The sequence below is a fragment of the Rousettus aegyptiacus genome, unplaced genomic scaffold (assembly GCF_014176215.1).
Source record: "Rousettus aegyptiacus isolate mRouAeg1 unplaced genomic scaffold, mRouAeg1.p scaffold_m13_p_10, whole genome shotgun sequence".
Taxonomy (NCBI): domain Eukaryota; kingdom Metazoa; phylum Chordata; class Mammalia; order Chiroptera; family Pteropodidae; genus Rousettus; species Rousettus aegyptiacus.
In genome coordinates this window covers 32,372,243-32,384,936 of record NW_023416285.1, presented here as the reverse complement: position 1 = coordinate 32,384,936, position 12,694 = coordinate 32,372,243, and the positions used below count along the sequence as shown (strand labels likewise).

The window sequence follows — 12,694 nt, the reverse complement described above, 5'->3', positions numbered from 1 at the left end:
TGTTTCGTAAGCACTCCTGCCCTTTCAAATGTGGTCAACGTTATAATATTTTTTTCTTAACTCAAAGGTTTACTACTTAGAAAAGTGAGACTAGATTCATAAGGAAAAATTAGAGATGACCAAAGCTGCAAAAGCAGAACAGGAATACTTCTGAGGCAAGCAGAAACATGAACCAGGAGCACTTTGTGGGTTCTCTGTGCGGGAGAGGCTTTAAAACACCATGAAAATTAAAAACACCCTATGTATCCAAGCATATTTATATAAGAGTGTTGTCTTTCTTTTTATAACTGCAATAACCCCAGGAACAAAATGTATATAAACTCTACTTAATAGATTACAAACAGATTTAATCGAAAGTGAAATTCTCTGATGAATCTGGTAAGAATTTATGGAGAACCTGCTATGTGCCGGGAACTGTGCTAAATCCTCACCCATCTTATGTAATCTTCACAAGGCCCCCAGAAAGCAGGAAGCATTCTCGCCATTTTGTAATCAAGAAAGCTGAGATTCAAAAGGACTAAATAATTTGTCCAAGATTTTACTAGTATATACCTGAGATCCAAACCTAATCCAGACTCCCACACCCACCACTCATCCTCTTCTGACTAGGTGTTCGAACACAAAATCCACCTGAACAAGGTCATTTTTGTAATCAACGGCGGAAAGAGTCCTGGACTGAGTTCCAAGTTCTAGTGTTGATTCTGTCCCACCTTGGCCCTAGGAGGACACTTCCTTGCCATCTAATCTAAATTGTCAAAGTTGAAATAATCAAAATGATTTTTGCCAAAATCCATAAAATGAATGAATGGGATGGCACCTCAAAACATTCTTTCATTCTTTTAGTCTATGTGCCTTTTTCTTGATGGAATGGTGGATATATTCTCTTCACTACTCAGGACCTTGGCAAGGGTGTGACTCTGCCTGGAATACTCATCACACTGGAAACGTCAATCTCCTATGTTTATCCAGTTTCCTCACCTAAGCTTCTCTTGGTAAAAAATCTGAAAGCATTCATCACAAACATCTTTATAACACTGTGTTGTTGCAATGTAACAATAAAGGTGAGTGAGAACAATAGACCTCCTAGAAAGCAGATGCTTATAGCAAATACCAGTATCTCTGAGCCTCAGTTTCCCCATCTATGCATAGAAGAACTGGACTGGAGAAGCTCTAAGTTCCCATCAATTCTTATGATTTTATCATCCTATTAACCATATAATAGGTAGGAGAATTTATAAGCTTTAAAAAATGATAGCTAGGTAATAGATAGATAGATAGATAGATAGATAGATAGATGATAGATAGATAGATAGATAGATAGATAGATAGATAGATAGATAGATATGGACAAATAAGTAGATACTCCTGTATATTGAATATCTTTTATACAAATGTACAGTAAGCTATACTTTATTTAACAATGCTAATGGTGTTAAACCCATAGCATTTCCATAAGAAGCAATCCAAATGCTGCAAAAAACAACCCCTCCTTACCCAAAAAAAAATTTTGAGAAAAAAATTACCATCTAACAGTTTTAAACATTCTCTTTACTAGAAACATTTTTTAAAAAATAATTAAGAGTCATGCCATATAGGTTTAGAAAACAGGTCATAATATGCAGAGCTCAAGTACAGCTATCAAACAGGCTCAAGCTCAGTTCTCTTATTATTTTTAAGAGGAAGGAAGGAGTAGGTATGCACTATTAATTTCTCTTAAATTATAGGAGAAAGTGCCTGGCATATTGTAGGTGCTCACAACTTCTTTGTGAAAAGGAAAGAACACAATATAGTGAATATAAAGGACCTTAACCCCACGGAACACTGACGCACACACACAATAGAAGATACAGGACCCAGTTTAGAGAATTGATCCCCTCACCCCACTCTCACTTTCCCTTGACCTTTTGCCAGCATAGTCCTGCTAAAGAGAGTCATTCTATCTCATAAATTTGTCCTCATGGTACCCTTGAAAAAATTTATTCATAACATACTAAAAGACAATAGACAAGGAAATTAGAACACTAAATCTCCAATGTCAATATGTAGTGTATTATAAAGTGAGGAGTATGGTTCCAGAGCTCACAACCCCAGTTTAAATCTTGGCTCTAGTATCGCCTTTAAGCAAATCCTTGACTCTCTTTGACCCTCAATGTTATCAAATATCTTACTCAGTTACCAATTATTTGAAGATATATTTCTCATTTAAAAAAAATAACAGCCTATTCAGATATAATTCACCTACCATACCATAAATCCATTGAGAGTATACAATCATTTCTAGTATCGTCACAGAGTTGAGAATTTTAAAACATTTTCATCATCCTAAAGAGAAACCCTGCACTTACTGTCAATCATTCCACATTTCTCTTCATCCTTCCTTCCACAGCCCTAAGAATTCACCAATCTATTTTCTATGTCTATAAATTTTCCCATCCTGGAGATTTTATATAAATGGAATTATACTATATGACTTCTTCTGTGACTGGCTTCTTTCACTTAGTATGATGTTTTAAAGGTATATCTATGTTGTAGCATGTATTAATACTTCATTCCTTTTTGTTGCCAAATGATATTTCATTTTCTAGATGTAGCATATTCTATTTACTCATAATGAATATTTAAAGATATTTTTTAAATAGTTTCAGCTACTCGGAGTGATATTTATGTAGGTGCATTGATTTTTTTCCCTTTCACTTCCCTTATCCACACATCGGTACTATGTTGTTTTGGGCCTCCCAAATAGCTAAACCATAATAAAATTCCTCATTAAGGTAGGTAAATTGAGTACCACCAGTAAAGTGTTCTTTATCTGTCATCATTGTCCTTTGCTCAGTAAGTCAAGCAATTGCAGGATCTTATCCTTTTTTTTTTTTTGATCCAGACCTCACTAATGGTCATATCTATACACTGTCATTAGAAAAACTGTATCATCTTCAGATCTTTTATTTTATTTCACTCCCTCAATTATCATCAGTCCAACAATTCTTTTCCCTTCCCAGAATATCCACTCTATCCTCTCTACTACCTTTTGACTATCTAGCAACACTTTCACAACCTCATATTCTTCTTTAACCAGCCTAGATACCATGACCCATCATCATGATCATAATCATCATCCTTCTCTTGCATAAAATCTCCACTTCCAGCCCTTCTGCTTTCTGTTATTCTTGCCTGGCAAAGTCATAACCCTGATCTAATGATCTGCTGTTCTCAATTCTGAGTAGTTGAACATGGCTAGAAAGAAACCACCCAACATGCGGAGGGGCATTACTTTAAACTGGCCTTTTTCTCATTTATTTACTCTCCCAGTTTCCTCTACAGCTATTTCTCGCTCCCCTCTTTTCAAATTTTTATCCCCTTGACCTTTCTCACCCTCACTGATAAACTGATGGACTTCTTTTTATTCCACTGAGAAAACAGCTGCAATCAGAAAATAATTTTCTCCACATCCCTCTAACAAATCTACCAATTTACCCTCATCAAAATGCATACATTCTGCTTTCCTTCTACTTTCAATGGATAAACCAGTTTTGTTAATCAATATAACACTTATGAAAGTTTTCAAAAGAGATTAGACAATGGTAGAGAGTATAGAGTTGAATTAGTAGAAAGTACATTAGAAAACTCATTCCAAGGCCTAATTGTCCATTTGTGTGCTCAATCACAACTCCTCTTGCATTTTGGAAAAACTTGCTTAGCAAAGAAAAAGTAATCATAGTTTACCACTTGGTTCATCTATAGATAAAGTTTACATAGTCATAATAAAGTAAACTCTGAATATTGATCTAACCAAAATTATGAAGTTATGTGTCATTTATTAACTTCTCACATGAAAGATGAGAATTTACCTTTCATTTTCCCCCCACATCTCCTCTTATTAGAAAAAAAAAACTTAAGAAAACAATCATCTTTACTTCCTCATTCCTTTCTCACTAAAACTACAAGAAACAAGATGACCAATAACCTCTATGTCACCATATCAATGACCAAGCCTAAGTCCTCATCTTATGCTTACTGGCAGCATTCACACAGTTGATTCTTTACATACTTCTTGAAATACTTCACGTGACTTCTAGGCTGTCACACTACCTTGGCTTCCTCATACTTGGTGGAGCATGGAAGATCCAGGAGTCAAAATGAAAGCAATAGTGACAATTTGGGAGAGCCACACCAGAGCACTTTTTATTTTATTTTATTTATTTTATTTTTTAGGCAAGGCAACCCTTGGTTGACCTCACAGATTGCAAGGACCTTGTCAGCTTACAACCCCTTACTATTATTATTATTTTTATGTATCTACAGCACCTGGTCTTCCTAGCCAGAGCATTTTTGAGCCTTTGCTTTCATGAGGAAGACTCCAGGGTTTATTCTGAAAGAAAAAGATCACTAGCGTGCCCCCGCTATCATACCACTGGGATCTAGGATGTTCCCTCCCCAGGTGACCAGTTGTTGCTCTCTCCATTGCAACAAAATCTGTGTGTCCCAGTTCAGTACCAATAATTGTATCATACCCTATCTGCACCCACACATTTTGTCTGGAAAGGTAAGGTGCAAGATGGACAAGGGCATTATAAAATAAAATTTACAGAGACCCATTATGTCTTCCACTCTGGCCCATATAGGGACTCGGTAAACAATGTGCTCCTCTAAGTGGTCATTATCCTATATACTCTAGGACCTTGTCAATCCAAAAAGAGAATCTAAGTGCCTAAACCAGAATTAAGTTTATATACTCTATGCTCCCTTTTGGCTGGGCTGCCACTTGGAGAGTGTACCAACCACGCTGGTCAGGATTGCTGTTCAGGGGGAAGAAAAATATATCATGTCTGGAGATGGTCAGGGTAGAATCCCAATAAGTTTACATAACCCCCCAAACCTGGTCACCACCCAGGAAGATATTGAGAAGATATTATCCCTTTCTGGGGACAGCTGCATTCAGTGACCAAACTGCTTTAACTAAGTGGTGTGAACCAGAAGCCAGTGAAGGAGATAGAATCAGAAATATATTCGAGTAGAAGTTTTTTAGGTTATTCCAACATGCAACAACACCAGATGCCTATGGACGACAGGGACCATAAAAGATCCATTGAATTTCTTGGAAATTAGCCCATTGTTGAGTGGCTTTTGTGATAAAAGATATACTATTATCATACTGCAAATGATCCAGAAGGCCAAATACGTAACACAGGTTATTTTGAGGGCCACGATACTGGATAGTAAATGAACTTTTCTTCTACTCTGGAGGAAGGGCCATCTCTGTTTTCCATGGCTATCCTCTACAATGCCTTGAAAAGAATGTCTGGACAGAAGTAGGCAGGGCCCCCTCTCATAAGATGTGCAGAAACACAAGACACTCATGTCTCCCAGCAGGTAGTTAGTTGAGTACAAAATTAACACCAGAAATAATGATAATTTTATGTGTACATGCACACATTAACTAATTAGAAGATATACTAGAAGAAAGGGATTAATAATTAAAATTAATATCACCAAAATTAGAAACAAATGAACATAAACGAGCCTGTGACTATGATACCCTGAGAATACAAGAGTATTTATGTTGTTTTCATATCCTAAGTTTTACCATGATTATAAAACCCAAACTAAAACAACTTACTGGTACTCTTCAAAAAATATCATCATGAAAGTCTAAGGAAATGTTCACTAAAGAAAAATGAAGAATCATGATAATAAACACAGTATGTGATCCTGGACTGCATCCTGTGCCTGGAAAGAAAAAAGTTGCTGCAAAGGACATTATTGGGACAATTGACAAGTTGAAATATGGACTTTAGATTAAATAAAAGTATTAAACCAATTCTAAATTTCTTGAGTTAAACATGATAGATAGATAGATAGATAGATAGATAGATAGATAGATAGATAGATGAGAGAGAAGGAGAGAGGGAGGGAGGAAGGAAGAGAGGATAGGTAAAAAGAGAGCATAATAAAGTAAATGTGGCAAAATATTAAAAATTGGTGAAATCAGGGTAAGGAGAATATAAGAGCTCTTAGTACTATATTGCAGCTTTAAGTTCAAATTTTTTTCAAAATAAAATATAAAATAATATTTATGAATAAACCAAAGAAGAAATGATTATGATCTCTGAATAAAACTTAAAAAAAATTTAAAACTCTACTAAGAAACACAAAAGAAGTTTTGAATAACTAAAAAACATATCTTAGGAGGAAATAACTCATTGAGATGTCAATTTACCTTAAATGCAAAATTTAATGTGATCTCAAGATACAACATGAAAATAGCAGGAAATCTTTTTTTAAATACCATACTCGATATTAAACTGTATTATAAAGCCACAGTTGAGTAATGCTATATGACCAGGTAGACTGCTCAATGGACTAATTTCAAAAACCAGAAATACATTCAAATACACATGCAAATTTTGACCCAGCAATTCTAATAGTAGGATTTTTCAACTAGTAAAATATTTGCATGTAAACAAAATGACACATGTGCAAAGTCATTAATTATATCATATTAAGAAGAGCAAAAGATTGGAAATAGTCTAAATTGGAAATAGTCCATTAATAGGGACTAATAAAATTAATTATGATCCTTCCACACAATGGAATTCTATGCTTCCATAGAGAAAAATAAGGATATTCTCTATGTACTGAAAACAAATATTCTCCTAGACACAAAGCAATGTGTTTAGCATACGACCACCTATTTTTTAAAGAAGAGGAGGGGAGAGAATTTACTATATGTCTAGAAGGATATGCTGCGGTTGATAGGAAACAACTGTGGCAACAGGAATTCAAAATATTATCTTTATCATTGATAATGCTCATATCAGAGAACACAATTTAGATATGAGTCAACAGTGGATTTCCCAATACCAAACCCCAAAAGCAAGTAGTCTCATCAACCCAAGTGGGATCCCCACATGCCTCTCCATGTAGAAGACACCCCTGTACCTTTCCCAACATGAAATTGCAGAGCACAAAGCCTTTGCTGGAGTCATCTTGGCTCCCAAAATAAAAGAGAGGAGGAAGAGGACTGGGCTCCACATACCAGTTTTTCTCCCAAACTCGTAAATCATGTAATTCATTCCATTCTAAGGGGATGAGAAAGAAATAGAGTTAAAAGTGAGGAGAGTTAGAAAAAGAACTCTTTTCTTGTAAACCTTGAAGGTGAGCAAGAAATATTCTTTCCTATCCCCTGCCCCAACAGGGGAGACAAGAAACACAACTGAAAACCTGTAGGAAAAGGTACTAGGTGACTGGTGGACATGGATTAAAGGAGACCAAGAAGTGGTTTCCCTTTTATATTTTCAAATTTTAAACCATGGGATTATATTCTCCATTCAAATATAAATAAAAGTAAAATAAATAAAGCCATCTCTATACAGATAATTGAAAATTGCCAAAAAGGCATAGAAGAAGCAAGACTGAATTCATGTATCATTGTTTCATAACTGGTGAAAAAATGGAATTTTACCTAATTTGAGAATTAGAAAATTAGATAGTTAGAAATTTTTTTCCAAAAGCAGGTAAACTACCCAGAAAGTATGACCTCTCCAGCCATGTCTGGTCCTTTTGCACAAAATGTGTTATTTGTCCATCAAGAGGCCATAGACAGGGTTCAAGAGGGCTGCTGCAGATATGACCTGTAAAGAATGGTGGATCTGGAGAGGGATGCAACATGACTACTAAACGTCTTCCCAGTGCCTGGGGCTCATACAAAGTGAGTGAATAGCCTCATGGATGCTCTGGATAAAGAGCTCATGTTCACCAACATTTATAATACTGAAGAATGTCTTTTCCATGATCTAAGGGCGCTTCTTACCTTACAAGCTGGCTGATTCATATAATGGTGCCTGCCCATGCAAACACAAATGGGTGTGCTCTTGTCCCCATTTTGTCCTCTTCAGACCGACCTCTTCTTTGCTTCGAGGACGCTGAACAAATGAAGAAATGAAGAATAGGTCAGTAGCTGTCACCTTGACTCTGCTTTTTGGGACTAGAGAGGTCTAGATTTTGACTACTCCTTTATGCTAAAAATATCTATTAGGTTTATTTACTTTTTGTAGTTTTTATACCATTTCTACTTATGTTCTCATATTTTTGGTAGACTCTGAAGTGTCAAACCAGGCATATTTTTAAAACAGCACTATAAATAGATCAAGAGAGGCAGCCAAGGAAAATGTCACCAACTCACAGTGGCACCGAAAGTAATGTTTCAAGAATGATTGATTCAAAGTGCTTCCTTGCTGGGCATGCGAAGGCTGAGACAATGGTGAAAAAGTTTAACATACCAAATTCAAAAAGGACATTTAGGACAGCTATCTCACTCAGCCCTCCCTCTTGTCCTCTGACTTCCTCCCATGGAGAAATTGGCCTCTTCCTGAATGGCTTTGCTGTATTTGAAGTACTGTTGTGTAAATTTGGTTCTGAGTTTTCCTGTTAGGTTAGAGGAAGCAGAGGAATAAACTGTGTGTCAATGAAGGGGAAACAAAGTGAAGAAAAGGGATGGTAAAAAAAAAGTATAAAAGAACTGATGAGGTATATTAATAAACAATACTAAATAAGGCAAAACAAAGCTCACCTCTTCTCTCAAACACTGTAGCGTAGAAGTGTCTTCTGGTGGCAAAGCATTGCTTTGGGCAGGTCATGTACCTACTGGGACCTCAGCCTTCCAGGCAAGCCTGCCCCTCACAGTCCATTGGCAACAGTGCTGGTCCCCAGACCAAAGGAGTTTTAAAATAAAGTCTTCCCTTGTCCATGTGAAACTGAGGAAATAGGAAGCAATGCAGTTAACTTTTTATGAAACTAAAATTAAAATACTTCTTTTATTCTGATATATTGACCCTGAGCAAGGACATACCTGTTAAAAAGGACTCCTTGTGGGTAATTTGCCCAAATTAATAATCAAAGTCTAACAGCAGTTGTTTACAGGAAACCTCTCATTCATACTGAATCTCAGGAAAAACTACGGACTCCACTGCCACACCTCCTGCACTGTCTTCTTGCAGACTGAGCTGACCCTTATAAAGGAGGCTCCTCATAAAGGAGCTGCCCCATCCAATGGAGAGTGGCTCCATAACAACCAATCAGGATGCACGGTTTTGACCAACCATGATCGTGCAATTTGGACCAATCAAACTGTGTAAATTTGGATCCTTCATTTGCATAAAAATGGATAAATCAGGGACCAAGAAGGGCACTTTATATAAGTTGGCATCCCTTTTGTCTTGAGGGGTGTACTTCTGATTTCTCCCACAAGCTGCATTTCTGTGGTTTACAAACTGTTCACCTGAATGAAGTCTCACCTTTTTCTGCACCCCAGAATGGAGACTCTTGTTGGCATTGGATTGGTGGCAGTGATGTGCTCACTGTGGCAGCAAATATATTAAAATTTGATTAGTGGCAGCGACCTTCTCTTGACGGATGTTATGTTCTTTCTAAACTGGTGATATTAAAATGTTCTTTTTTCACTCTATGGAGCTAGTAGACACTGGTTGGTTTTTTTGTTTTGTTTTATTTTTTATTTTGTTTTGTTTTGTTTTGTTTTTTTGCTAGTTGCCTTTAAATTTCCAAGTGGGAAATACATTATTCAGGATCTTCTAAACTTTTGACTATACAAGTCTTTTATTGAAAAGCACTTAATAGAAACTATTTTTCTATTAATTATTTTTTCTAGTTGCTTTTATTTTGTCCCACTTAGCAAAATAAAACAGTTGGGAAACTCTCTGCCTCAGTTTTATAAATATATGTCTTACCGACCCATGAACTACAATAACCTAAAAAACATTGGTCTAAAATGTTTGCCAAAAATGTACCGAAAAAAGTTAAATCCAGTGTGGCTAAAATGTGTTCAAAACAGATATCATTATGATTAAAAGTTACTTCAAATTAATATCAAAAATAATTTCACAATAGAGAAGCTCGGCAGGTATAAAAATAATCCTTTTAAATTGCAAATGATGTGCAAACATGTCACTCCTCAAATAATTAGTCAGGAAGAGTTAATGAAAGTGTGTTATTTAAAAAATCTATTTGTTGTTAAAGACTGCTGGCTTCATAAATCTTTCTCTTATTTTAATAGTTTTAAGGTACCTTCTTTAAAAACCTCAAATAGCCATTTACTTTTATTTCAACAGCTTCAGTAAAGTTAAGCAAAATATTAATGCAAAGTCTAAAACTTTTCATTCCTGTGATCGGAAAAATTGTATTTTACCCACAAGTGGTAACTATGTCAGTAATGGCATAAATCTTTATACTTCCCTTCTGATATATTTTAGATTTAGTATACATTACTAAAAATTCGCAAACTTATTTACCTGCATCTCTTGCTCCCTGGATAAACTTCTAAAATAGTAGACCTGAAGTCTAAAACTGTAATATGAGTGTGATCCTGAAAGAATCAGGAAAAAAGACTGGATAGCATTATAAAATCATAGTATTGAATGATAATTCAGAAATTTCTTGGTTCAGTATTTCTCAACAGTGTTTCTATTAAATATTTCTCAATAAAAGAGTTCTAAAGTCAGACAAGTTTAGAAGATACTGAATAATGTATTTCCCCACTGGAAATTCACAATAAACATTGGCACATTAAAGGTTCTGAGAAGTCCTGTATAAAGGAAATCTCTTTAACTGGGTTTAAAGTTTCCCAAACTTTCTTTAGCATTTAACATTCGTGAATAAAATGCACTTTGGGAAAGAATAATCTAATAGAATCTATTTTATTGGTTGAAAAACTGGGGCCAGAGAAAGATTAAGAGACTTGTTTAAGATTATCCAAGTGGGTAGCAGTAGTCAGGACCAGAACTGAGACCCCTTTAGTCCCAATACAGGGCACTTACTATTATTATTGTTTCACCTCATATTGGAAATTATTATGGAAAGCCTGTTACGAAAATGAAACAGAGACAAATCAAGGGGATATAAATTATGTTCTTGTCAATTTCCATGCCTTTCCAAGTTGATGTTATCAGAATATTTTTAAAAACGTACAAGTATGTGCATAAATAAGGAAGAAGGGCAGTTTGTAATTGGTGGATGGTGTGGGGGAGTTGCTTTTTTCTGAGACTACTGTTATTCAGATTATATGTTGTATGTATGAAAAATTGAGACAAAGATGTTAGCTTCTAAGTAACACACTGAAGCCCTCTTTATCTATGGATCAAGTTATAATGGGTTGGACTACCGTGAACTTGGATACTCTTGTGTCAGATTATTTTGGGCATGTGTCTGACAATTCATTCTTGAATGAAAATAATACACTATACAATGTAAAGTCTCCACAAAATATGTTCATGTTTATTTAGGTATATCTAATACCTTCAAACATTTTTCATTTAGAAATTTCTTAACCTAAATTTAATAAACATCATTTTTTAAAAATACTCTTAAAGTTTTTTTAAAAATAATTGTCATGTAGCATTAGTGTCTCATATCAGAATAGAACTAGTTACATACTTCTTATTAGTTTGGAATATTGTGAAGTGGTTAATTATAGAGTGTGTACCTGAAAGATTTCCATTGGTTCCTTGAAAAAGGCCTTAGTGATCCATTTTGTACCAATGAGTTAAGAAAAAAAAAAACAAACATACTTCCAATTTAATAGTTCTTTTTATTTTGTAGAAACTACTTCTGAGAGATAGTTATTAAGAATGTTTTATAAAAGTGTTTAAGAAATACATCTCCAAATTATCCCACATAAAAATCTTGTGATGGTGAGAGAATATAATTTCAGAATAGTCTTCATATTATTCATATAATGATAGAAGTGGTTAGTGACAGTTTGTTCAAAAAAATGTGCAATTGGTCTATAGCCATGCCACCCTGAACACACCTGATCTCTTTGATCTCAGATGCTAAGCAGAGTTGGGCCTGGTTAGTACTTTGATGGGAGACCACCTAGGAAGACCGAGTTCTGTAGGCATTAAAAAAAAACAAAACCCAAAACACAAAAAAACAAAAAAAAAGTGCAATTTATTCTTTTTCTTTTTTGGGGTTTTAACTTTTTTTCTTGGTGAGAACAATTTTTTTTCCATTCAGACTATTTTTAAAATATGGTGGAAGAATCACATTAAAATTTTCTTTATAGCCTCATGGTACTTCTCTGTTAATTTGCATACAGACGGAATCCTGTCCTTTTTTCTCTAAACTGTTGCAGACAGAATTCTAATGGCCTCCATGGTCTCTGCTGCCTAGTGTTTCTCCCATGATTATATTACTTATGTGGTAAAAGGATTTTTCACACATAAGTAAGGGCACTAATGAATGACTTAAGATGGAGTATCTAGGTATGCCTAACCCAATCACCTGAGCCATATAAAAGCATAGAGTTTTCTCCATCAGGTAGTAGAAGTGGGAGTCAGGGGGATTCCAAGTGTGGGAAGGTTTTAATGTGCCATTCCTGCCTTTGAAGATGGAGCAGGCATTGGGGCGAGGAATATGAACAGCCTCCAGTGCTGAGGGGAGACAGCCAGCAAGTAAATGGAAACCACAGTCCTACAACAACAGGACAGAAAACTACCAAAAACCTGAAGGAGCTTGGAAGATTTCTCCCCAGAACCGCTAGATAAGAGCCTAATCCAGCCTGTACATGAGTTCTTTCAAAAATATGTTAAGGAAATCTCTACCAATTCTTATTATAAAGTATTATTTCTTTAAGTCAAGATGTTAACTTTCATAACATGCTTGTATGTATCTACAGTGATGC

At 35.4% G+C, this 12,694-nt stretch overlaps 1 long non-coding RNA gene and 1 pseudogene across 2 annotated transcripts in view; one reads left to right on the top strand and one right to left on the bottom strand.

Annotated features, from left to right (window-relative positions):
* Positions 1 to 10,917, bottom strand: part of LOC118608663 — a 28,827-nt gene extending 17,910 nt beyond the window's left edge. The window contains exons 1-2 of one of the 2 annotated variants that reach the window (XR_004953075.1): positions 8,280 to 10,917; positions 7,811 to 7,922 (exon numbers count right to left, since the gene is read on the bottom strand). This is a non-coding gene — a long non-coding RNA (uncharacterized LOC118608663). Of the gene's footprint in view, positions 1 to 7,810 lie in introns of both variants that reach the window. The other variant, XR_004953074.1, reaches the window with a different exon arrangement.
* An 876-nt stretch (positions 10,918 to 11,793) lies between these two features.
* Positions 11,794 to 11,911, top strand: LOC118608993 (annotated as a pseudogene).
* Positions 11,912 to 12,694: the final 783 nt, after the last annotated feature.